Source organism: Chiloscyllium punctatum, chromosome 6 (assembly GCF_047496795.1).
Source record: "Chiloscyllium punctatum isolate Juve2018m chromosome 6, sChiPun1.3, whole genome shotgun sequence".
Classification (NCBI taxonomy): Eukaryota; Metazoa; Chordata; class Chondrichthyes; order Orectolobiformes; family Hemiscylliidae; genus Chiloscyllium; species Chiloscyllium punctatum.
The window spans coordinates 67566706-67588085 of NC_092744.1; positions in this window are offsets into that span (position 1 = coordinate 67566706).

Sequence of the window (21380 nt, forward strand, 5' to 3'; positions counted from 1 at the left end):
ATAAGACTGATTGGTTTGTGGTTTTTAGGATAATCCTTATTCCCTTTCGTAAACAAGGGAATAACATTTGCCACTCTCTAATCATCTGGCATTACTCCAGTGGACAGTGAGGACGCAAAGATCATCACCAAAGGTGCAGCAATCTCTTCCCTCACTTCTCATAGTAACCTTGGTTTTATCCCTAGGGGACTTATCTATCCTTAAGTTTTTCAAAATTTTTAGCACATCCTCCTTAACATCAACCTGTTTGAGCATATCAGTCTGCTTCATGCTGATCTCACAGACATCACGGTCCCTCTTGCTAGTGAATACTGAAGCAAAGCATTCATTAAGGACCTCCCTACTCCTCCAACTCCAGGCACAAATTCCTTCCACTATCTCTGGTCAGCCCTACCCACCCTATAAATCAAACCCTCCATACCTGGCAACATCTTGCATTCAGATGCAAATTAGGATTAAGCCTTCCAAAACATTTTGTGGTTTCAGTTCTTACTGCTACATTAGCTTTTAATGTTTGTCAAAGCATCCAGGAAAGAAGAAAAACATCAAAAATATAGAAGTCATAAACAGTAATTAGATATTCTAAGTGCATGAATGAGGGCAATACTGTACTTCTGCATGAGTTGACCAAAAAGTGCTCATAGTTTAATACCTCTTTCATGTCTGAGAAATCAGGGCTGGAATCAGAAGAGATTAAACATAGCATCCATTATTGATTATACCATTTGCATCACATCCTGGAATCCCATGGTGCCATCTCCAAATTGTACTTGCAGAATAAAGCAAAACACATTGTTCTTCAATACATGTTGTAAGACAGTTATTTCTAAAGATGTGTCATCAAGATAGCAAATTCTAGGGAACTTGAGAATTGAGTAATGCATTCAACTTCACTCGACTTTTTCACCTGTCAATTAGGTGATGGTTGATCTGCATATTAACAATCTACCAGCCTTAGCTCTTTATCCTTTCATGTCCTTATCTGAATCAATGGTCACACTGAGTGCTCTATTTATCTTGTCTCAAGAACTCTTTGGGGAAAGGAGGATAGACTTCCAGAATTCCAACTTGCAAAAATTGTGAAAATTTTTTGTTTTGTTTTTAAGCACATTTTGCTTTAATGTCAGAGTTGTAGAAGAACATCATTGTATTATGTTCATCTGATTTACGACTTCCTACCTTCTGGGGGATCACTTGCATGAAGGTAACAAAGTTGTTGGAAACAATGGAAACTCAAATATCAAATAGTGGATACACTATCATCTTCATTATCAAGCAATCCATTACCTAGTGCATTAATGAAGAAAAATATTCAAAAGTATATTGCAAATTCATAGTTATAGGGTCAAACATCACAGAAACAGACCCTTTAGTCCAACCAGTCCATGCCGAACATAATCCCAAACTAAATTAGTCCCACCTGCCTGCTCCTGGCCCATATCCCTCCAAAACATTCCTATTCATGTACTTATCCAAATGTCTTTTAAATATTGCAATCATACAGACATCCAGCCATTCTTCAGGAAGTTCATTCCATACCAAAACCACGCGCTGTGTAAATAATGCGATTCTCATGTCTTTTTTAAATCTCTCTCCTCTCACTTTAAAAGTGGGCCCGTAGTCTTGAAATCCTCCATCCTAGGGAGAAGACAACTACCATTAACTCTATCTGTACCCCACATTATTTTACAAAAATCTATAAGATCGCCTCTCATGCTCCTACACTTCAATAAAAAGAGTCCCATCCAGCCTTTCATTATAACTCAAACCTTCCCCACGCATAAAGAGATTAAATAACAAATTATGTTTGTTTTTCCACTGAGAAATCTCTGAGTCATTCACTGGTGATCACCTGATGCAATGTTTCACCCAATCCCACTCTGAGTGGATCACACATTGCTATGTGATGGTCCAGGAATGTAGTTGCCCAGGATCACTTGCAAACAGGGACAGCCTGGTGTTCCATTGGCAAATCTGCCCAGCAACAGAACAAAGATTGAAGGATTGATTCCACACTCAATAATTATTAAATGTAAAGGAGACTTCACTATTTATTCTAATATTTTCAAAATTTTCACAGATGAAATGAATGGGATTGTTATTCCTAGTTAAAATTGAAACAAAGGCAGAAAATTGGTAGAATAAAGTGAATTTGTTGATTTTAATTGAACTAGATTTCTACACAGCAAAATAATAAGGACACTAAAATTCATGTCCTTTGTACTCAATATGTGTTCATGATTAGTTTGGCAGGAGATCCAAAGGACGGGGGAAGGTGGGGGTGGGTGAGAGGGGAGTAAAGTCACTCTCCCATTGGCCATCACATTGAATGGCTCAGAAAAATAAACAAGATCACACTTCACATTCATTACAAGGTGCTGCTATTTTTCTGCTCTTTATCAAGTTCTTTGCAGGTGCAAACTTGGAATCCTCTCATATCACTGAGGAAACGTCATTGATCTCAAACGTTAATTCTGTTCTTCCCTCCATGGAATGCTGCTTAACATACTGATTATTTCTAGCAGTTCCTGTTTTTATAATCTACTCTGTTGTTATGTTATTCCATGTATTCCTTACCTCGCCTACTCCCAGCCCCCACCTCCACTACCCTAACTACAATCATTTTAAGTCTTTGAATTTATTCCCTGTGAAAACTGTAATTCAAACTAATCTCAATCTGTTTTATTAAGCCAAAATCCTGTTCCTTCAATATGCTTCCCATTTGACTCTGTACAACTTTAATACTTTCCCTTTTATCCTGCACATACCCACCTCCCTCCACTCAGTTCTATTAGTGCAGTTTCATGCAGTCTTAGACTTATGGCTGGATTTCCATCTTTGAGCCTCTAAAATCATATCAGGACATTTCTGACCTTCTATCTGGAAATGCCCACTAGTTTCATTTTATCCCCTTATCCCACTGAACAGTCATACCACTTCCACCACCCCAACCTATTCATCAAGTATCTAGAGCAAATGGAACTTAGGAGTCCTGTAGAAATAGCTAGAAGTATTTGAAAGTTTCATAAAGTTGTCAAAGTACTCAAAGATTATTTGAATAGCCACTTCAAACTTTATCCTCTCAGAGTCTCATAAGTCTGTAAAAATGAACAAGATCACATACCTTTTGTCTGTTCTTGAAACAAAACTGCTGAGCAGAATTTATTATTGCTTTGAAAAGTTAGTAAAACATTCATAAGGACATGGCACTAAGCAATTGTGTCAATCAACTCTCCTGAGCAGAGTCCATTAATATCCTTGAAAATAGTCACAGCAATTCAACAAGGCTCTCTGACAGCAGCTTCCAATCTTCCATCCTCCAGCAGTTAGAAGGACCAGGTCAGGAGATGTATGAGAGTTCCACAACCTGCAAGTTCTCCTTCAAACCGTACACCATCCTGACTTAGAACTCTATCACCTGTCCTCCAATGCTGCTATCTAAAACTCATGAAACTCACTTCCCAACAAGCACTGTGGATATGCCGAATCCTTTCCCTGTGGACTGCAGGAATTCAAAAGCAGCAGCTCACCACCAGCTTCATATTGGAAGCTGGTATAAATGCTGTTTTCACATCAACACCCGTATTCAATGAATGAATTTTCTTAAAAAGGGGGAAGTCAGCCCTCTGTTGAAGTTGAGCTGAATTTCTGAGGGAAAACAAAACCAATGGGAAATTTTACACATTGAGTGCAGACTTCTACCTGGGTTAACTTTTCGAGTTCTATCAGGAAGAACATAATTTTATTCAGTGAATCATCCATTTTTACACAATGGAAGACATCTCCCTTTTAATACAGAACTATTTCTTATACCATTTGCATTACACCCTGGAATCTCAAGGGACTCCCTTAAGACTGTATTTGCAGAATAAAGCAAAGCACATTTTTCCTGAATATACACTGTTGACAGTTATTTCTAAAGGAGTGTCACCAACATAGCAAACTCCAGGGAACTTGAGAACTGAGTCGTGCATTCAGCTTCACTCACCTTTTTCACCTTTTTGATGGTTGATCTGCACATTAACTATTTACCAGCATTAGCTTCTTATCCCTTTCTGTCCTTGTCTGAATCAGTCCTCATGCTGAATCCTGCATTGATCTTGTCTCAAGGGCTCTTTGGGAGAGGGGGTGCAGAATTCCAGATTTTCAACTTGCAAAAGTTGTGACAATGTTCCGTTTGTTTATAAGCACATTTTGCTTTAATGTAAAATGTGCGAAACAGCATCATTATATCACTTTCATTTGATTTGTGGATTCTATGTCTCTCCTGCCTTTCCGGGAGATCACTTGTGTGAAGATGACTATGTTGATGGAAGGAATCATAATGCAAATAGCAAATAGTGGACACTATACCATCCTCATTATCAAGAAATTAATTTGCTTAGTGCGTTAATGTAGAAACATATTCAGAAGTTTATCTCAAATTCATTGTTATGGAGTCAAACAGCACAGAAACAGAACCTTTAGTCCAACCTGTCCATGCTGAACATAATCCCAAACTAAATAAATCCCACCTGCCTGCTTCTGGCCCTTTCCTATTCATGTGCTTATCCAAATCTCTTTTAAATGTTGTAATCATACACACATTAACCACTTATAGAGTCATAGAGTCATTGAGATGTACAGCATGGAAACAGACCTTTCGGTCCAACCCGTCCATGCCGACCAGATATCCCAACCCAATCTAGTCCCACTTGCCAGCACCCGGCCCATATCCCTCCAAACCCTTCCTATTCATATACCCATCCAAATGCCTCTTAAATGTTATAATTGTACCAGCCTCCACCACTTCCTCTCATTCCATCCATGTACCACTCTCTGTGTGAAAAAGCTGCCCTATAGGTCTCTTTTATATCTTTGCCCCCTCACCCTAAACCTATGCCCTCTAGTTCTGGACTCCCCGACCCCAGGGAAAAGACTTTGTCTATTTACCCTATTCATGTCCCTCATAATTTTGTAAACCTCTATAAGGTCACCGCTCAGTCTCCGACGGTCCAGGGAAAACAGCCCCAGCCTGTTCAGCCTCTCCCTATAGCTCAAATCCTCCAACCCTGGCAACATCCTTGTAAATCTTTTCTGAACCCTTTCAAGTTTCACTACATCTTTCCGATAGGAAGGAGCCCAGAATTGCATGCAATATTCCAACAGTGGCCTAACCAAGGTCCTGTACAGCCGCAACATGACCACCCAACTCCTGTACTCAATACTCTGACCAATAAAGGAAAGCATACCAAATGCCTTCTTCACTATCCTATCTACCTGCGACTCCACTTTCAAGGAGCTATGAACCTGCACTCCAAGGTCTCTTTGTTCAGCAACACTCCCTAGGACCTTACCATTAAGTGTATACATCCTGCTAAGGTTTGCTTTCCCAAATTGCAGCATCTCGCATTTATCTGAATTAAATTCTATCTGCCACTTCTCAGCCCATTGGCCCATCTGGTCAAGATCCTGTTGTAATCTGAGGTAATCCTCTTTGCTGTCCACTAGACCTTCAATTTTGGTGTCATCTGCAAACTTACTAACTGTACCTCTTATGCTCACATCCAAATCATCGATATAAATGGCATGCGTGAACCATGCTATGTGTAAAAAATTTGGCTTTCATGTCTTTTTTAAATCTCTCTTCCCTCACTTTAAAATGTGCCCCCAGTCTTGAAGTCCCCATGCTAGAGAAAAAACAATTACCTTTAACTCTCTCTGTACACTTAATTATGTTATAAACAAGTATAAGATCGTCTTGCAATCTCCGATCCTCCAGTGAAAAATGTCCCAGCCTATCCAGTCTTGCTTTATAACTCAAACCTTCCCTACCCATAAAGAGGTTGAATATCAAAATAAAGTTTGTTATTCCACTGAGAAATCTCTGAGTTATGCATCGGTGATCACCTAATGCAATGTTTCATGCAATCCCTGAGTAGATCACACAATGCTATGTGATCGTCCAGAAATATAGTTACCCAGGCTCCCTTGCTAACAGAGAAATCTGCCCAGCAACAGAACAAAGTTTGAACGTGGCCCAATCAGCCGATTCCAGACAGCACTGGAGTTGATCCTCTGCCTCCTCCAACCAGCACTGGGCCTGTATCCGCGAAGGGGTCTCCACATTCAATAATTATTAAATGTGAAGCAGACTTCACAAGTTATTCTAATATTTTCAAAATTTCCACAGATGAAATGAATGGGATTGCTATTCCTTGGTTAAAATTGAAACAAAGGCAGAAAATTGGCAGAATATAGTGAATTTGCTGATTTTAATTGAATAGATTTCTACACAGCAATAAAATTAGGATACTAAAATTCATGACCTTTGTAATGCAGATTATATCTTGCAATTTCTGGTTTTATAACGTACGCTAATGTTATATTATTCCATGTATTCCTGAATTCGTCTACTCCCAGTCTCCACATCCATTACCCTAACTACAATCATTGTAAGTCTTTGAATTTTCTCCCCATGAAAACTGTAATTCTAACTAATCTCAATCTGTTTTATTAAGCCAAAGTCCTGATCCTTCAATATGCTCCCCATCTGAATCGGTACAATTTTAATGCTTTCCCCAACTCAGATCATGGCTCAGCTTCCAGCATGAACTGTGGGACTGCTGCGTACTCTGCTTCACAGAAACTTGGCTCAACTCATCCATTTCCCACTGCACACTTCAGGCTGGTGGATTTTCTATCCATCATAAGGACTGTACAGTGTTCTCAGGTAAGACAAAGGGTGGAGGGATTTGCTTTTTAATCAACAACTTGTGGTGCATGGGCATTGCAACCCTGGGCAGCCATTGCTCCCCAAACCTTGAATTTCTCACCATCAAATGCCGCCCCTTTTATCTACCAGGGGAATTTACCACTGCTATACTAACTGCTGTGTACATACTGCTGTAAGCAAAGGATGAGGAAATCCTTGGATGAGTACACCACCTCCATCACAGACTTTATCAGCAAGTGTATAGAGGACTGTATACCAAGGAAGTCAATCTGGGTGTTCCCCATCAGGAAACCCTGGATGAATCAGGACATACAGAACCTGCTAAAAACCAGGTGTGAAGCCTTCAGGTCAGGAGATCAACTCATATATAAGGAATCCAAGTATGATCTTCGCAAAGTCATTAAGACAGCCAAGGACCAATACTGATCCAAACTAGAGGCCCAGACAGACGCCCGGTGACTATGGCAAAAATTGAATGACATCACAGGTTCTAAAAAGAGACACTGCAAGATAGCAGATGATGACATATCGCTCCCATATCGTCTTAATGCCTTCTATGCTTGCTTTGAGCAGAATTTTGGCAGAGAGGTAACACCAATTCTGACAAGTTCTGATGAACCTATCCCAACAATCACTGCATCAGAGGTCAGAACAGTTTACCTTCGTGTGAATCCAAAGAAAGCGATGGGACCAGACGGAGTACCAGGCCATGCATTCAGAGCTGTGCAGATCAACTGGCAGAGATCTTCTCGGACATCTTCAACCTCTCCCTGCAGCAGGCCACTGTCCCTGTCTGTTTCAAGAGGGCCAACATCATCCCTGTGCCTAAGAAGGCTCACACAGCATGTCCCAATGACTACCACCCAGTGGCCCTAACTTCAGTGGTTATGAAGTACTTTGAAAGATTGGTCATGGTATTAATCAACTCCAGCCTCCCCACTACTCTTAACCCACTCCAATTTGCCTATCAGACCTACAGATCCACATCAGATGCCATATCACTTGCCCTTCACTCCTCCCTAGAAAGTTTTGACACCAAGAATAGCTACATAAGAATCCTACTCATTGACTATAGTTCAGCCTTCAACACTAATATCTCTAATCACAAAGGCTAACCTGCCATCTATAGAATCCATCTACCAGGCCCGCTGCCAAGGAAAGTCCTCCAGCATTCTTAAAAATCCATCCCACCTTGGCAATGTTTTTCTACAACCTCTACCATCGGGGAGAAGGTACAGAAGCCTGAACACACGCACCAGCCGGTTTCCAAACAGTTTCTACCTTACTGTTGTTCGAATACTGAATGGACTCACAAACTCTTAACATTCGCCTCTACATGTGCATTTGTTTTTGCTGCTGTTTATCTATTATTTGCTTATCTATGCTGTTTAACTATGTGATCTGCCTTTATTGCTCACAATACAAAGCTTTTCACTGTGCCTCGGTACATGTGACAATAGATGAAATCCAAAATTATATTCACATCTCCATCTCCCTCCATTCATTTCTGTTACGGTGTTTCGTGCCATCTTACCCTCAGGGCTGGATTTCCATCTTTGAGTCACTAAAATCATATCAGGAGATTTCAGACTTTGTATCTGGAAGTGCCCGTCAGTATCATTTTATCCCCTTATCCCACATATACCAGTGAATAGTCATACCACTTCCACCACCCCAACGTAATCAACAAGTATCCAGCGCAAATAGAATTAGGAGTCCATTAAGAATACTTAAAAGTATTTGAAAATTTCATGACTTTGTCGAAGTACTCAATTTATTTGAATAGCCACTTCAAACTTTATCCTCTCAGAGTCTTACAAGTCTGTAAAAATGAACAAGCTCTTGCTCCTCTTGATTGTTCTCTGAGCAGAATTTATTATTGCTTTGAAAAGATAGTAAAACATACATAATTGCATGGCACTAAACAATTGTGTCAACCAACTCTCCTGAGCAGAATCCATTAATATCCTTGAATATAGTTACAGCAATTCAACAAGGCTCCTCTGACAGCCATGATTTGGAGACTGCGGTGCTGGACTGTGGTGTACAAAGTTAAAAATCACACAACACCAGCTTATATTCCAACAAGTTTATTTGGAAGCACTAGCTTTTGGAGGGCTGCTCCTTCATCAGGTGGTTGTGGAGAATAAGATTTGCTATAAATAATGTGTCTTACAATCTTTTTCTCCACAATCACCTGATGAAGAAGCAGCACTCCAAAAGCTCGTGCTTCCAAATAATCCTGTTGGACTATAGCCTGGTGTTGTGTGATTTTTAACCTCTGACAGCAGCTTTCAATCTCCATCCTCCAGCAGTTATAAGGACCAGCTCAAGAGATGTATGAGAGTACCACAACCTGCAAGTTCTCCTTTAAACTGCACAGCATCCTGACTTAGACCTTTATCACCTGTCCTTCTCTGTTGCCCTGTCAAACTCTTGGAACTCACTCCCCAAACTGCCTGGAGTATTCCTATTCCTTTCCCTATGGATTGCAGTGATTCAAGGTGGCAGCTCAGCACCATTTCATAATGGAAATTAGAGATAGGTAATAAATGCTGGTGTGGGCATCACCGTGGGTGGCACGGTGGCACAGTGGTTAGCACTGCTGCCTCACAGCGCCAGAGACCCGGGTTCAATTCCCGCCTCAGGCGACTCTCTGTGTGGAGTTTGCACGTTCTCCCCGTGTCTGCGTGGGTTTCCTCCGGGTGCTCCGGTTTCCTCCCACAGTCCAAAGATGTGCAGGTCAGGTGAATTGGCCAGGCTAAATTGCCTGTAGTGTTAGGTAAGGGGTAGATGTAGGGGTATGGGTGGGTTGCGCTTCGGCGGGGCGGTGTGGACTTGTTGGGCCGAAGGGCCTGTTTCCACACTGTAAGTAATCTAATCTAATCTAACACTCGTGTCCTGTGACTTTTCTTAAAAAGGAAACTCAACCTCCTGTTGAAGTTTTCAATCAGCTGAAGTGATTGCTGAACAGAATTTCTGAGAGAAAATAAAACCAAAGTGAAATTTTACACAATCAGTCTAGACTTCTAACTGAGCTAGACTTTCTAAGTTGTATAATGCAGAATATCATGTTACCCAATGGATCATCTATTCTTATATATTGGAAGGCATCTCCCTTTTCATAAGGAAATTCTTTCCTATGATACCTCGACAGCCTCAGAATTGATGATTTGGCAATCACGTGATTTCATCACATAATATCTCTTTAAAGCAAAGCCCTATCGTCACCCAGTTTAGTGAAATCAGATTTAATTCAAGCTGTCACATGCCACTATGACATGTAAAAGTAACACTTTTGTATCAACCTTTCAAATAGTTTCTGCCTCCAAATCATGCTACAGTGTTCTGTATTGACACCACAGGGCTGGTTTGGTTTACATTGCCTACTAAAGTTCACCCTCTTCCATCAAAATTATGGAAGTTCAGAAATGCACGCTTCACCAATGGTGCCAGCAATGTCAGAGCAACTGCAAGAACCAACCCCCTCGATTCTGCATTGATGAAAATGGTTGGTGACAGGAATGGCCTCTGAAAACCAGACAACTCTTTTGAATAATATTTCATCCAGAATCAATAATGTAACTGACCCGAGAGGAAGCTTCTGACATCAGTTGCTCATTCTTCAATGCTTTCCAAGGAGTTCACTCTTCCCTCCCGGTTTATCTTTAGTACTGCTTGCTTCAAGCTATAGACTAAAAGTTGGGCCCAAGCAATGGATCATCGAAGGAAAGAGCATGCATTCTATCCACACAATGCATTACACAGTAATGTCGAACTATAATGCAATGGATCTCACTGAATTATCTACTTAGTCTCTTTAATTAAACATTTCTCTGTTCATTTCATTTTCCATCAATATTGCCTATGCCAGGAAACAGGGTAACATACTGTACTGACTGTCTCAGGCAGAAATGCAGATTATTAAAGTTTATTAAAAATATTCATTTGATGCATGAATGGTAGTGTAGTCGACTGAGAAATGATGCATTATAAAGCAAACTAAACGTATAACTTGAAAACTATTAAATAGTTTTGGAACTGATTTAGTAGTCGATTTCACTTTTCCTCACAAATTCAATTATTTGATTTTGTTTCTTCCCCTAAAATCAGATAATAAACTTAATTACTGCCTGGGATTTGACAGCCAATGGTAAATGAATCATGTTTGCCACCCGATAACACTTGCTCACATATTTTTAATGGGCATTTACACTGAAATGTGATACAATTAAAAAGTTTTATCAGCATAGTATCCAACACAGAGGATCTGGAACTTATGTAAGCAAAGTAAGTAACTGTGCATCTATGTAAACACTCAGATTGAAGAATAGTTACTGCGAATCAATGCAGACATTCATATCCTTCAAAATGGGTAGTGGCAATATGTTGAGCATGACCTTCTGTGTCGATTTTGGCTCTTAGACAGGCAGTAGACCTGCCTTTTCAGGATATGCTGATGATGATCACAATAGCTATGGATTGTATTATACCATCAATGTGGTATTTGAACATTTTGCAAAAACATTTTCACTTGTGAACATTCTTAACACCTTTCCTGGCACCAGCACTCTGGAGTTGTGCTGTCTTGTTGGCCATCTGTGTTTTGTTCTGGGGTCTCGTTTGGCCTTTGTAACCAGACTTCTTGCACATGGAAGCCAGACATTCTTTGGCGCCTTGTGCTTTGCAAACACAAAGAAACACTGGACAGCTTTCAGCTCAGTGTAACAAACAGCATCTGTGACTGATCATGCGGGTTTGGTATGTTTTGCTGAGCAAAGCATTTGTGTTGGTTGCACCTAAAGTCTGTAATTGTCATTCACCTGCCACTTTGGCTTCATGCACATGTTCATCTTCTTGCTCAGAAGTTCCTTCCTGAAAGCTTTCATTTCCATAGAGGCAAGTACGTGGTCAATTCGACTCTCTTACAATTCCTCTCCAGAGAAATCATAATCATTCCCTTTGCTGTTCCATTTTATGAAAGAGTTGGCAACAAAACTCTTGGGTTTTCTGCCTGAATGATATTGCATGGAGCCCGTTAATCCTGAAGTTAATTTGTACTCCATGTATTTTACAGATTGCCTCTGAATGTTTCTAGGTAAAAACAATGTCTGCAGATGCTAGAAACCAAGTCCAGAGTAGAGTGGTGCTGGAAAAGCACAGCATCCAAGGAGCAGTAAAATCGACGTTTCGGGCAAAAGCCCTTCATCAGGAATACAGGCAGAGAGCCTGAAGGGTGGAGAGATTAATGAGAGGAGGGTGGGGGTGGGGAGAAAGTAGCATAAGCAAATGTGGCTGTAGTAGCGAGTCAGTTTCATGTATTGTCCATGGAAACATTGGATGTATTAATTTTGTGGAGCATTTCTTTGCCAGTGTAAGGAAGATTTGCAGAAATCTCTTCCTGGGATAATTTATCACTTGATATATGACATAAAGCTGCATGTGGTTACTTGATTTGCTGTATTTCAATAAAGTTTGTTTTCTTTTATTTAGTTACCTTTAGTTTTTCCTTTTCTGCTTCCATTTTACCTTACTGGTTACTGTAGCAGGCCCTTTGTTTTAATGGCTTGGGGCTAAGACTTCACAAGATAGAGACCCGGGTTGGAGGTGTTTCAGCCACATTTGGTGTGAGTGCCATTTAAAGGTGTGATAACATCACAGAGCTTCCCTCTCTCGGCACTGAATTGAATATACTAAATGGTGTAACCATCCAATCTCTGCACACAGCTCTGGTGTCTTAGGTTAAGCAATTGACATTTTTTTTGTTTTAAAGGCTGTAGCTGTTCAGGGGTGTTCTGGATTTAAGCTGTTTGACCACATCGTTTTTAATGTTGCAGGACCTCTGTTAAGTTTTATGTAAAAAAGCAAAGCATCAGTCCATTTTAATTTTGAAATTTGAAATTTCGACTCTTTGCAGTTTAATATGCAGATCTCTTACTCACAGCAATTAGTGCTGTTGGTTTTCCACATGCTTTGAAGTTCAGGGCTGTCATCCACCTGATCTTGAGTGATGTTTCATAGGGATTACAAATGAGATCTTGGAATCTTTCATCAGTGACAATCATTGCTTACTACCATGCTGCCATCATGATCTGTTACTGTGATTAGTAATTGTGTTGCTAGGTTTTACCTTCAACAGTGTGCTTGAACCTGATGTGACAATACTTGTACTAGCTTAGCACAACATAAGAACTTGATATGGGTAATGTAGTATTGAAAGATTCAATAAATATTATTCCAGATTCTGTATACATATATATTACAGCCACAGGCACGTCAGTCTTCAGGTTATTGCAAAGCTATTCAACAGCAAACAGAAGCATGGTTTCAGCAGCAAGCCATGCTTCAAGTGACCCCTGTTGTATTGAAGACTGAGACCTTTATAGCCTTAAGTCATATGCTATGATATGGTGATGATATATCTCAAGCACATCTCTTAAAAGTATACTAGTGCTGCATACTAGTTGTGAAATGTGACATGACACAACAGAACATCATCTCCAAAGGATCTGGGACCTGAGTCAGTAAGGCAAGAAACTATGTATTGTTAGAAACAAGACTGAAAAATGACTACTGAGCTTCAGTCAGCGTGCAAATGGGCACCCATGTTTTGACTGGTACAAGTGTTCTTGGAAATGTTGGCAATGTCTAAGGCCTGTGCACACTTAAAGCTCAAACTATGCCAAGCATTGTACATGGGCAGTTAGTAATACTGAAACAGAATGACAGCAGAGAAGGAAGAGGAAGCAAATCCTGTCTTCTGGATACTAATACCTCGTATTAATGCCCCACATTCCCAAAGATCAGTATATTGAGAATTGGCATGTTCAGACACATGACAGAAATGTAAGAAAAAAGCAGACATCATCCTTGAATCAAGGGACAGCAACAACTGCTGAATATCCATCAACAGTACTCATAAGCAATCAGTTTGTGTACAGTGCAGAATTGACGCCAGATGTGTCATTTTAGAACTTAATGCTTCAATAAATGCCCTTTTAAAATCATGCTTAACCTGCCACACATTCAACTGCAAGAAAGACCCAGTACCTATGCTTCTGAAAGTCATCATCATCTACTTTTAAATTAGAAACTGGTTGATATCTTTTGGCTGTTATAACAACGCTACAAATATTTATTGCTTTCTATACGTGTTGCACAAGTTTATAGAGAAGATGACATTGTTGAAAGATCCTTTGCTGACTTCATGGATTCTACACTAACCAGTTTTTATCAGGGGCTCTATCAGGAATTCTTTTTCGAATTTAACACTACTTACAGAGTGATCAGACGGCACATGGAACATGACAAGGTGTAGGCAGAGGGAGGAGGAAGAGGAGGAGGTGGGAAAGGCTCTTAGAAGAAGGGTATATTCACTAAGGATGTTCAAAGAGTTGTTTCTCGCTAAATTTCAAGCAGGAGAAAGAATGTTTGAATTTCATTAAGGAAGTCTTCATTGCAATCTTCCATCTGCTGCAGCCACAACTTAAGCTTCACAGTAAGGTAAGCATTGCATTGGCAGGGGATGTGAAACTGGTCATAACATAAGATTGTTTTACATTTCTTTTTCCTTCACTAGTGAATTGTGAGCATCACTGGCAGGAGTAAGAATGTGCTTTTGAGAAAATTGCAAAATTCCTCAAAAGCCAGTATCCATTGATTGCATGCATGCCGATCTGTCAGCTTTGAAATGAAACACACCTGAACCAAAAGACATTACTCTCCTTCAACATCCAGTTGGAATCTGAGCTACATCTCTCTCTCTCTCTCTCTCTCTCTATGGTTCCACCCAACTCCCACTAGTCACAGCATATATTTAAATATTTCACCAAGTTACTAATATGAACCATTTTATACTTTTATCTAGATTAGGTTCAGAATTAATTGATCTATCAGGTAGGATGACTTTCATAAAGATACAAAAGTGGTTAACACAGCTTGAACTGTGCAAGTACAGATATTTATCATTCTTGATAATCTAACATGCACACACATCAATTAAAAACTATCTATATATTTTAACTTCAGAATAAAATACTTTTGGCCTAATAATTTAGTTCTTGAAGGAAAAAGGAAAAGATATGAGTTGTTCCAGATGGTTTTCTACCTGACATCCTGTTCCTCATAAACTAGTGTTAGTTGTCACTGGACACATGCAGTTGTCACTAAGCTTTATTTAAAGGTGGTTAGTTCAGAAGCTGTACAGAGAAATTTCTTCTAGAAGCTTCTTAGGAAAAGAGATTACTCAATTTTTTGAACTGTCACATTGAAGTCTCAAAAGGACTTTCACCATAAAAAGTGGGGATGGAGGATTTGGGTGGCATTTCTTTTAGCATGCTACAACTCAAATAATCTCCAAGCAATTTCAAAATACCACAATTGCTGCTAGCTGATACTCTCAGATGAGTGTTTTCCAGTAAGCAGGTCCAAACAGTTAGCTAACGACATGGGAGTTTCAGTAAATAGCTCAAGCAGTTAGCTTAAGTCCAATGACATTTAGTAAGCATTTTTTAAGAGAAGGTGTTCCACAGTGTCCCTTTAGTGATCTTTAAAAAAGTGCAAGTGCCTCTTCAGCATTTTAAATGAACCAATTTTCGCAAACTTTTAGACACAAGTCCACAAAGAATGTTGTTAATGAAATCAGCTTCATAACAACTCAGTAACCACACACGTCAAGCTGCCACAACAAATTGAATGGTGGTTACTAAGGCAGAAGTGGCTATCTATTGACAACACAGTTCATGACTTTGGGATGCATCCCGCACAAGTGAGTAGCAAGCATACAATGATAGCTGGGTTACCAGACAAAATGCATAGAGCAGAACAGTGTAATATTGAAATTGCAGTGCCACTGCCTGGATTATACTAGTGGAACCTTACCATTCTCAGCAGAATGTAGGTCAAGGTTTATGATGGTCTACTGCATGCTGCACAACCATGTCTTCATGAAGGAGCAATTCTTAGCATCAGATGTTGAGCAGTTAGCTGAGGAGCACAGGGCTAAGATGAAGATAAAAAGGGAAAGAAGAGCAGGAGGAAGCTGACATTTCAGGTAGCTTTTCCATGTCAGACTCATCTAATTGTGATACCAATGACAACAATTCCCCATTTACTAACAGTCACATACATGACCTTACCTCAGTCACCAACCACAGTGCTCTCTGCTTGGACAAATGCTGACAAAAAAGCCAATTTGAAATATGCATTCCATATTGCATTCAAATGTTAACTAGTCACCCTTCTGTAATATCTTAGTACCTGTTTTCTGTGTGCTCTTACCTATCCTATGCCTATGTGCTATACTACCCTAGTAGCTGCAATGCGGCTGGTTAGGATTGCAGATAGCGTAACAATCAGATAGTTCTGACCAGGTGAGGATTTGCAACAAACATTTTATTGTTTTCCAAGCAAATAGCTATTGTAATTCAATTAACATGTGGACCACTAAAAAATTAAGGACCAATACCAAAGCTTCCTTGATCAAGCATGAATCTGAAAATCTCTTTGTTTCAACATGTGGTATACTCTCTACTAACTTTGAGAAGAATAATAAAAGTGTGAAATTAAACCACATAAACACACATAGTAAGTTGAAGAGAAAGAATTTCTGACAGACGGAGAAGTAAGGCTACATGGTTTAAGATTCCTTAGAGAAAGTGAGGACTGCAGATGCTGGAGATCAGAGCTGAAAAATGTGTTGCTGGAAAAGCGCAGCAGGTCAGGCAGCACCCGAGGAGCAGGAGAATCGACGTTTCGGGCATAAGCCCTTCTTCAGGAATCAGGGCCGAAGAAGGGCTTATGCCCGAAACGTCGATTCTCCTGCTCCTTGGATGCTGCCTGACCTGCTGCATTTTTCCAGCACCACATTTTTAAGATTCTTTAGACCCTTGATATATTAGACTTTAAACCTGAGCCCGTGGTTGATTAAATACTTACTTGTATCCAGAGAAGCAGCAAAATTCTTTGATATCTTAAGTAGTTATTGAAATTTAGCTTGGTGTGTATCCTAGAGTCTACCTCCATTATTTGTCCAAACTGGCTAACTGGCAGGCAAGCTTTTCTTCACTCACTATCAAGTTTCAATGGCCATCATCTGGTGGTTGCACCTAAGACATTTCATGGACTCAAATTGTTTTTAAAAAGAAAGAAGCGCAAACTGAAAAGGGTTCCAGTGGTCACCTCTGACCACAGATTGAGACAAACGCTGTGAGACCCATGTAGAACAAACCATATTATTATGTGAAGACATTGCTAGCAAGCAACTGAGTCAACATCAAGAAATTCTCATCACCTGTTTACACATGCATGATAAATTTGTTTATTAGGAGAACAAAGGTTAGGAGGGGTCTAATGGCTCAATTTCTTTTTCCTCTCCTCATCGGATAGGAACAGGCTAGTTTTTTGAAAAGGATATGTATCATAATTCAGGAAGTCCAACTGGAAAGAACATCATTTATTGTTGAGCCACTACTCCTGGTGTACATTGTCTAGTCCCAGTCCAGGATGGACAGTTCCACAGATCCATTCCTGGCTCTGCTTTATTTTTCTTTTTCTTTCTTTTTATACATCCAGAAGTACTCTTACACACAACTGAATGGCTTTTTTCTGCATCACCAAATCATGACATTTTTTTTTTGTTTTTAAGCTATTAACCATCACCAATATGTAATCCATGTAGCCAATTGGTTATTTTCATGCAATCCCCATCAAGGACAATGCAGCTATCAGAAGTCTGAGTCTACCTTTTTCTTCTTTTCTATCCAGGAGTGTTATCAGTCACACTCAGCAACCTTGCCACCACTAAAATCACCATGTCTTCTTTTCCTCTTTTTTTAAAAAAACTGCTATCCTCCACCAGTGTGTTCAATATTTACATGCAATGCAAACCATCAAAGTGAAGGGGGGTTAGGGAGAGAGGGAAGGGCTAAAACAAAACGGATGGGATGCTGAAGTTCTGAATCCCCCATGGTACCCACCTCTCTATAAAGGCATTGAAAGCATTAAGCGACACCGTATGCTCGCTCTCCAAGGAAACCTTGGCATGAACATAACAATGAAAGAGGGGAAGGTCTGCTTTATAAAAGCCTCAGGTGAAGAATTCCAGCAAGGTAGGGCATTGCCTGTTACCCAGGGAATTCACCCAATGAACTTCACAATGACATGAATTGATCATTCCCCATGGTAGGGGTTATCACAATATACTTTCCAATCTGGTTCAATGCTCTTTATATATATTGGGAATTATCTTACAAAAAATTAAGATTAAATATACAATATGCTTTGCGCGTTTTTTTAATGTTGCTTGTGATTTTTGCTTCCATTTTGTCTTCTTTAATAGCATAAACTGACACATTTTTGTCTATTAGTTAAAAAGCAGTAACTTTTGAATTTGGGTGTCATTATAGTTTCATAGTTGTCCTTGTTAGACTAATTAACAGAACATGTTTGACAGAATATCAGGGCAAAATATTTTAGTCTTATCAGTGTTAGCATGTGTCACAAAACATTAGCATCAATATCTATATATTGTTTATGCTGATTCATGCCACTGACCTTCTTTTGTACTTGCCTGAGAACCAACATGTCTTTAATTAGTTTGTACAGCTTTCTTTAATCAAGTTTTTGTTGGTCTAAGATAACAATTTCACCTGTTATATTTCCAACAATGTTCATTGTGCCAACTTTAATTCTCATCAATGTATTCTCAAGTCAGAGGGACAACTATCCTCCCCACACCAGCTTCCTGTGTTTGCATGGGTCATGAAAATCTCTTTGCTTTGACATGAAGTGTCTCTAATAATTGGAAAGACCGCATCATATTTTACTTTTTAATTCAGGGTAATGGCCTAAAAGGGAATATACTGCTTGAAACCAGAGATGGTTTAGAGATATGTTACAGTTTTAAAAATCAATCATAATCCTTTTACATTATTGCCTTTTCCTGGAAGAGAAAGAGAAAGTCAGATAGAATGGAAATCAGCAAGTTTCTGAATTAAGAGACAGCTGCCTGACAACAACATTTTGATTGGTTTCTGGACAGGTGACCAGAGCCTGTATATAATCAAAAACAAATAGAAGCTTCTAGCTTGCAAAGAGAAAGTACCTGAATCGTTCCTTCTTGTTCTGTCCCCCATATGGGGAAGTGCCAGAAAATCTCCAGTAGCTATTCCCACTCATCATTTCCCTCCAAAGCGTTCTTTCTGAAAATTCCCTTGTTGAAAGTTGAATGGGGAAGAAGCACCCTCAGAGTTGCTGAAAGGGTGAAACCTGAACCAGTAATAAAAGACTGAGAATCACCATTCACAACCTCAGTATTTGCGTTTTGTTTTATTTTTGCGTGTCTGTAGGTGCATGGGAATTTTAAGAAAGGGGTAGAGTTTAAGGTGTGGTTATGGATTAGCAATTAAACACATTTTTTTGATATTAGTGAAAATGAATTTGATTACAATTACTTGTATTTCCTTGTTGATGTAAAGAATCTGGTCTGCCTTTATATAAGTACTGAATTAGACAGGTATAATTGGGCACTTTGGTGGTTTAATCAATGTTTATATCTGTGATGACTCTGAGAATAAGGTGGGATGTAAACTGTGAATTATATATATATATACAACATACTTCAGAATTTGACTTTTGAACTATGACATGAGAGTTTGGTCTGTGTCTATGAGTGGATTTACTGATTAAATATTTCTGTAGCCATGGTATTATTGTTTGAATCAGTATGATATAGAGACTTCATGGAGAATAATGGAGGTTTTACTTATGTTAAGAGAGATTTGTTTTAGTGACCAATGTAAAGAATGTAATATTTTGGGTTCAGTGAGAAGAATCTGGATATATGTTGTGCTTGAAAATTCCAGACAAGAAATGTTTGGTTAAAACCCTGAGGGGTTGGTTACTTGAAGTTGAGAAAATCTAAGCTCAGTCGCATAAAGACTTAAGGAAAAGGCTATCAGGTACAAGTCTAGGAACTGAAGCATCTATTAATTTAAGCTTGGTAAATGTGAAGGAGAAGGGAATTCTCCCTGGAGTGTGTCCTGCTGTTGGGATTAATAGGATTGTGCATTATAATGGGTTTTGAAATCTTTAAACTTGTGTTATAAGTGAATAGTTTAGTTCTAGTTGATCCTAATTTCTTTTGCGTAACCTCTGTTTTATTGTTAAAATTATGTTTCAATGAAACCACAGCAGTAATATAAATCTGGGATTTCAGTCTGGGATCTGATTGTCCAGTAATAACTCATTTACGATCTTAACAACCAAGTTTGATTTACATTGTACTCCCTCATTGAGTCAAGATATAATAGTGAACATGCTCGTTATGTAGACCATAAAATCAAGATCCTTAACATAAATATTTCCAAACATAAGAAAATCTGTTCAGATTTCATTTGTCATGCTTTGTTGTAGGTGGTGTAAGTAGTAACCTAAAATTTCCTGGGTTTGTGAGAACAAAATTTGGGGAAAAGAATGAAGCTTACTTTATTTGAAAAATGAATGGTTAGAAATTTCATTGGTTGCAGTGTTTTTCTATGTCTGAGGGAAGGCATGTGTTTAAGTCAAGTACAGTAAGCTCAGCAGTGATCCTAAAATGTCGCAGAATGTCTGCTTAACACAGACTAGGACATCAGATGTGCAATGTAAATTTTCATCAATTAAACAAAGTGTTTGATTTTATAGAATTATGCTAAGTAAATATCATACAGCAATTTGATGACATGGTGGTAGCAACAGTCTGAGTAAGCTGAGCCTAAAGTCAAAATTCATTAAAAGCAATAAGCCTCCTTCAAGGGAAAATAAGCAAGTGCTAAGGAATAATTGATTAAACTGGCTGTGTAAAACATATGTATTATGGTTCTCAGTGGTCAAACTGATTATTTGCTAGAGACTGGGCTGTATCAACGTTTGAACACACAAACGTTTTGATCTGTAATATGGATATGAGGGTGAATGTTAGCTAGCTCAGTCAGGGTAATCTGATCAGCGACTGAAGGTTGAGACTGAGTGGGTTGATCATCAGTTTCAGTTTGATCGTTGGATAAGTTCATATAAACTGGGTCACATATCATTGTATGGGTAAGCTTGTGACATATTGCTATTATTTCAGTATTTTGTTAAGTAAAGAACCTTAGGTTAAGGCCTTGCATTATTAATGTCCGGAGTAAACCTAACAGAGAAAGTAAGATTAAAAGCTTTTAGTGGCAGGATCCTGACCAGTATTCCTTATGGATATACTGTATTGCTATTTCTACAGAATACCTTCTGACTTTAAGCCATCACTCAGAACATTGCTAGAGACAGTAATTTTAAACCAAGGCAATGGGGGGCTGGATTATATGGGGATTTAGATTACCCATCACCCAGCAAGCTGAAGGTTGCTCGCCTCTTTACCAATGGGAAATCTGGCTGGCCCATAGTCAAAATCTACTGGGGCAGCATTAACTGGATGCTCTGTTATTGTTGTGTGGTGTCCTAGAGGTTGTCTAGGACACAATTCTCTATGAAAGAGATGTGGTTAGAGTCTCAGAATCTCTCAAAGTATTTACTTTATGCTAACTATACACATTCACTCAGCAATCCTGAGCTATTGACTCCCGTTTCCAAGTCTCTTCATCATGTGATCATGGCACCATTTACATCTTTCTATTAACACTGTCAAGAG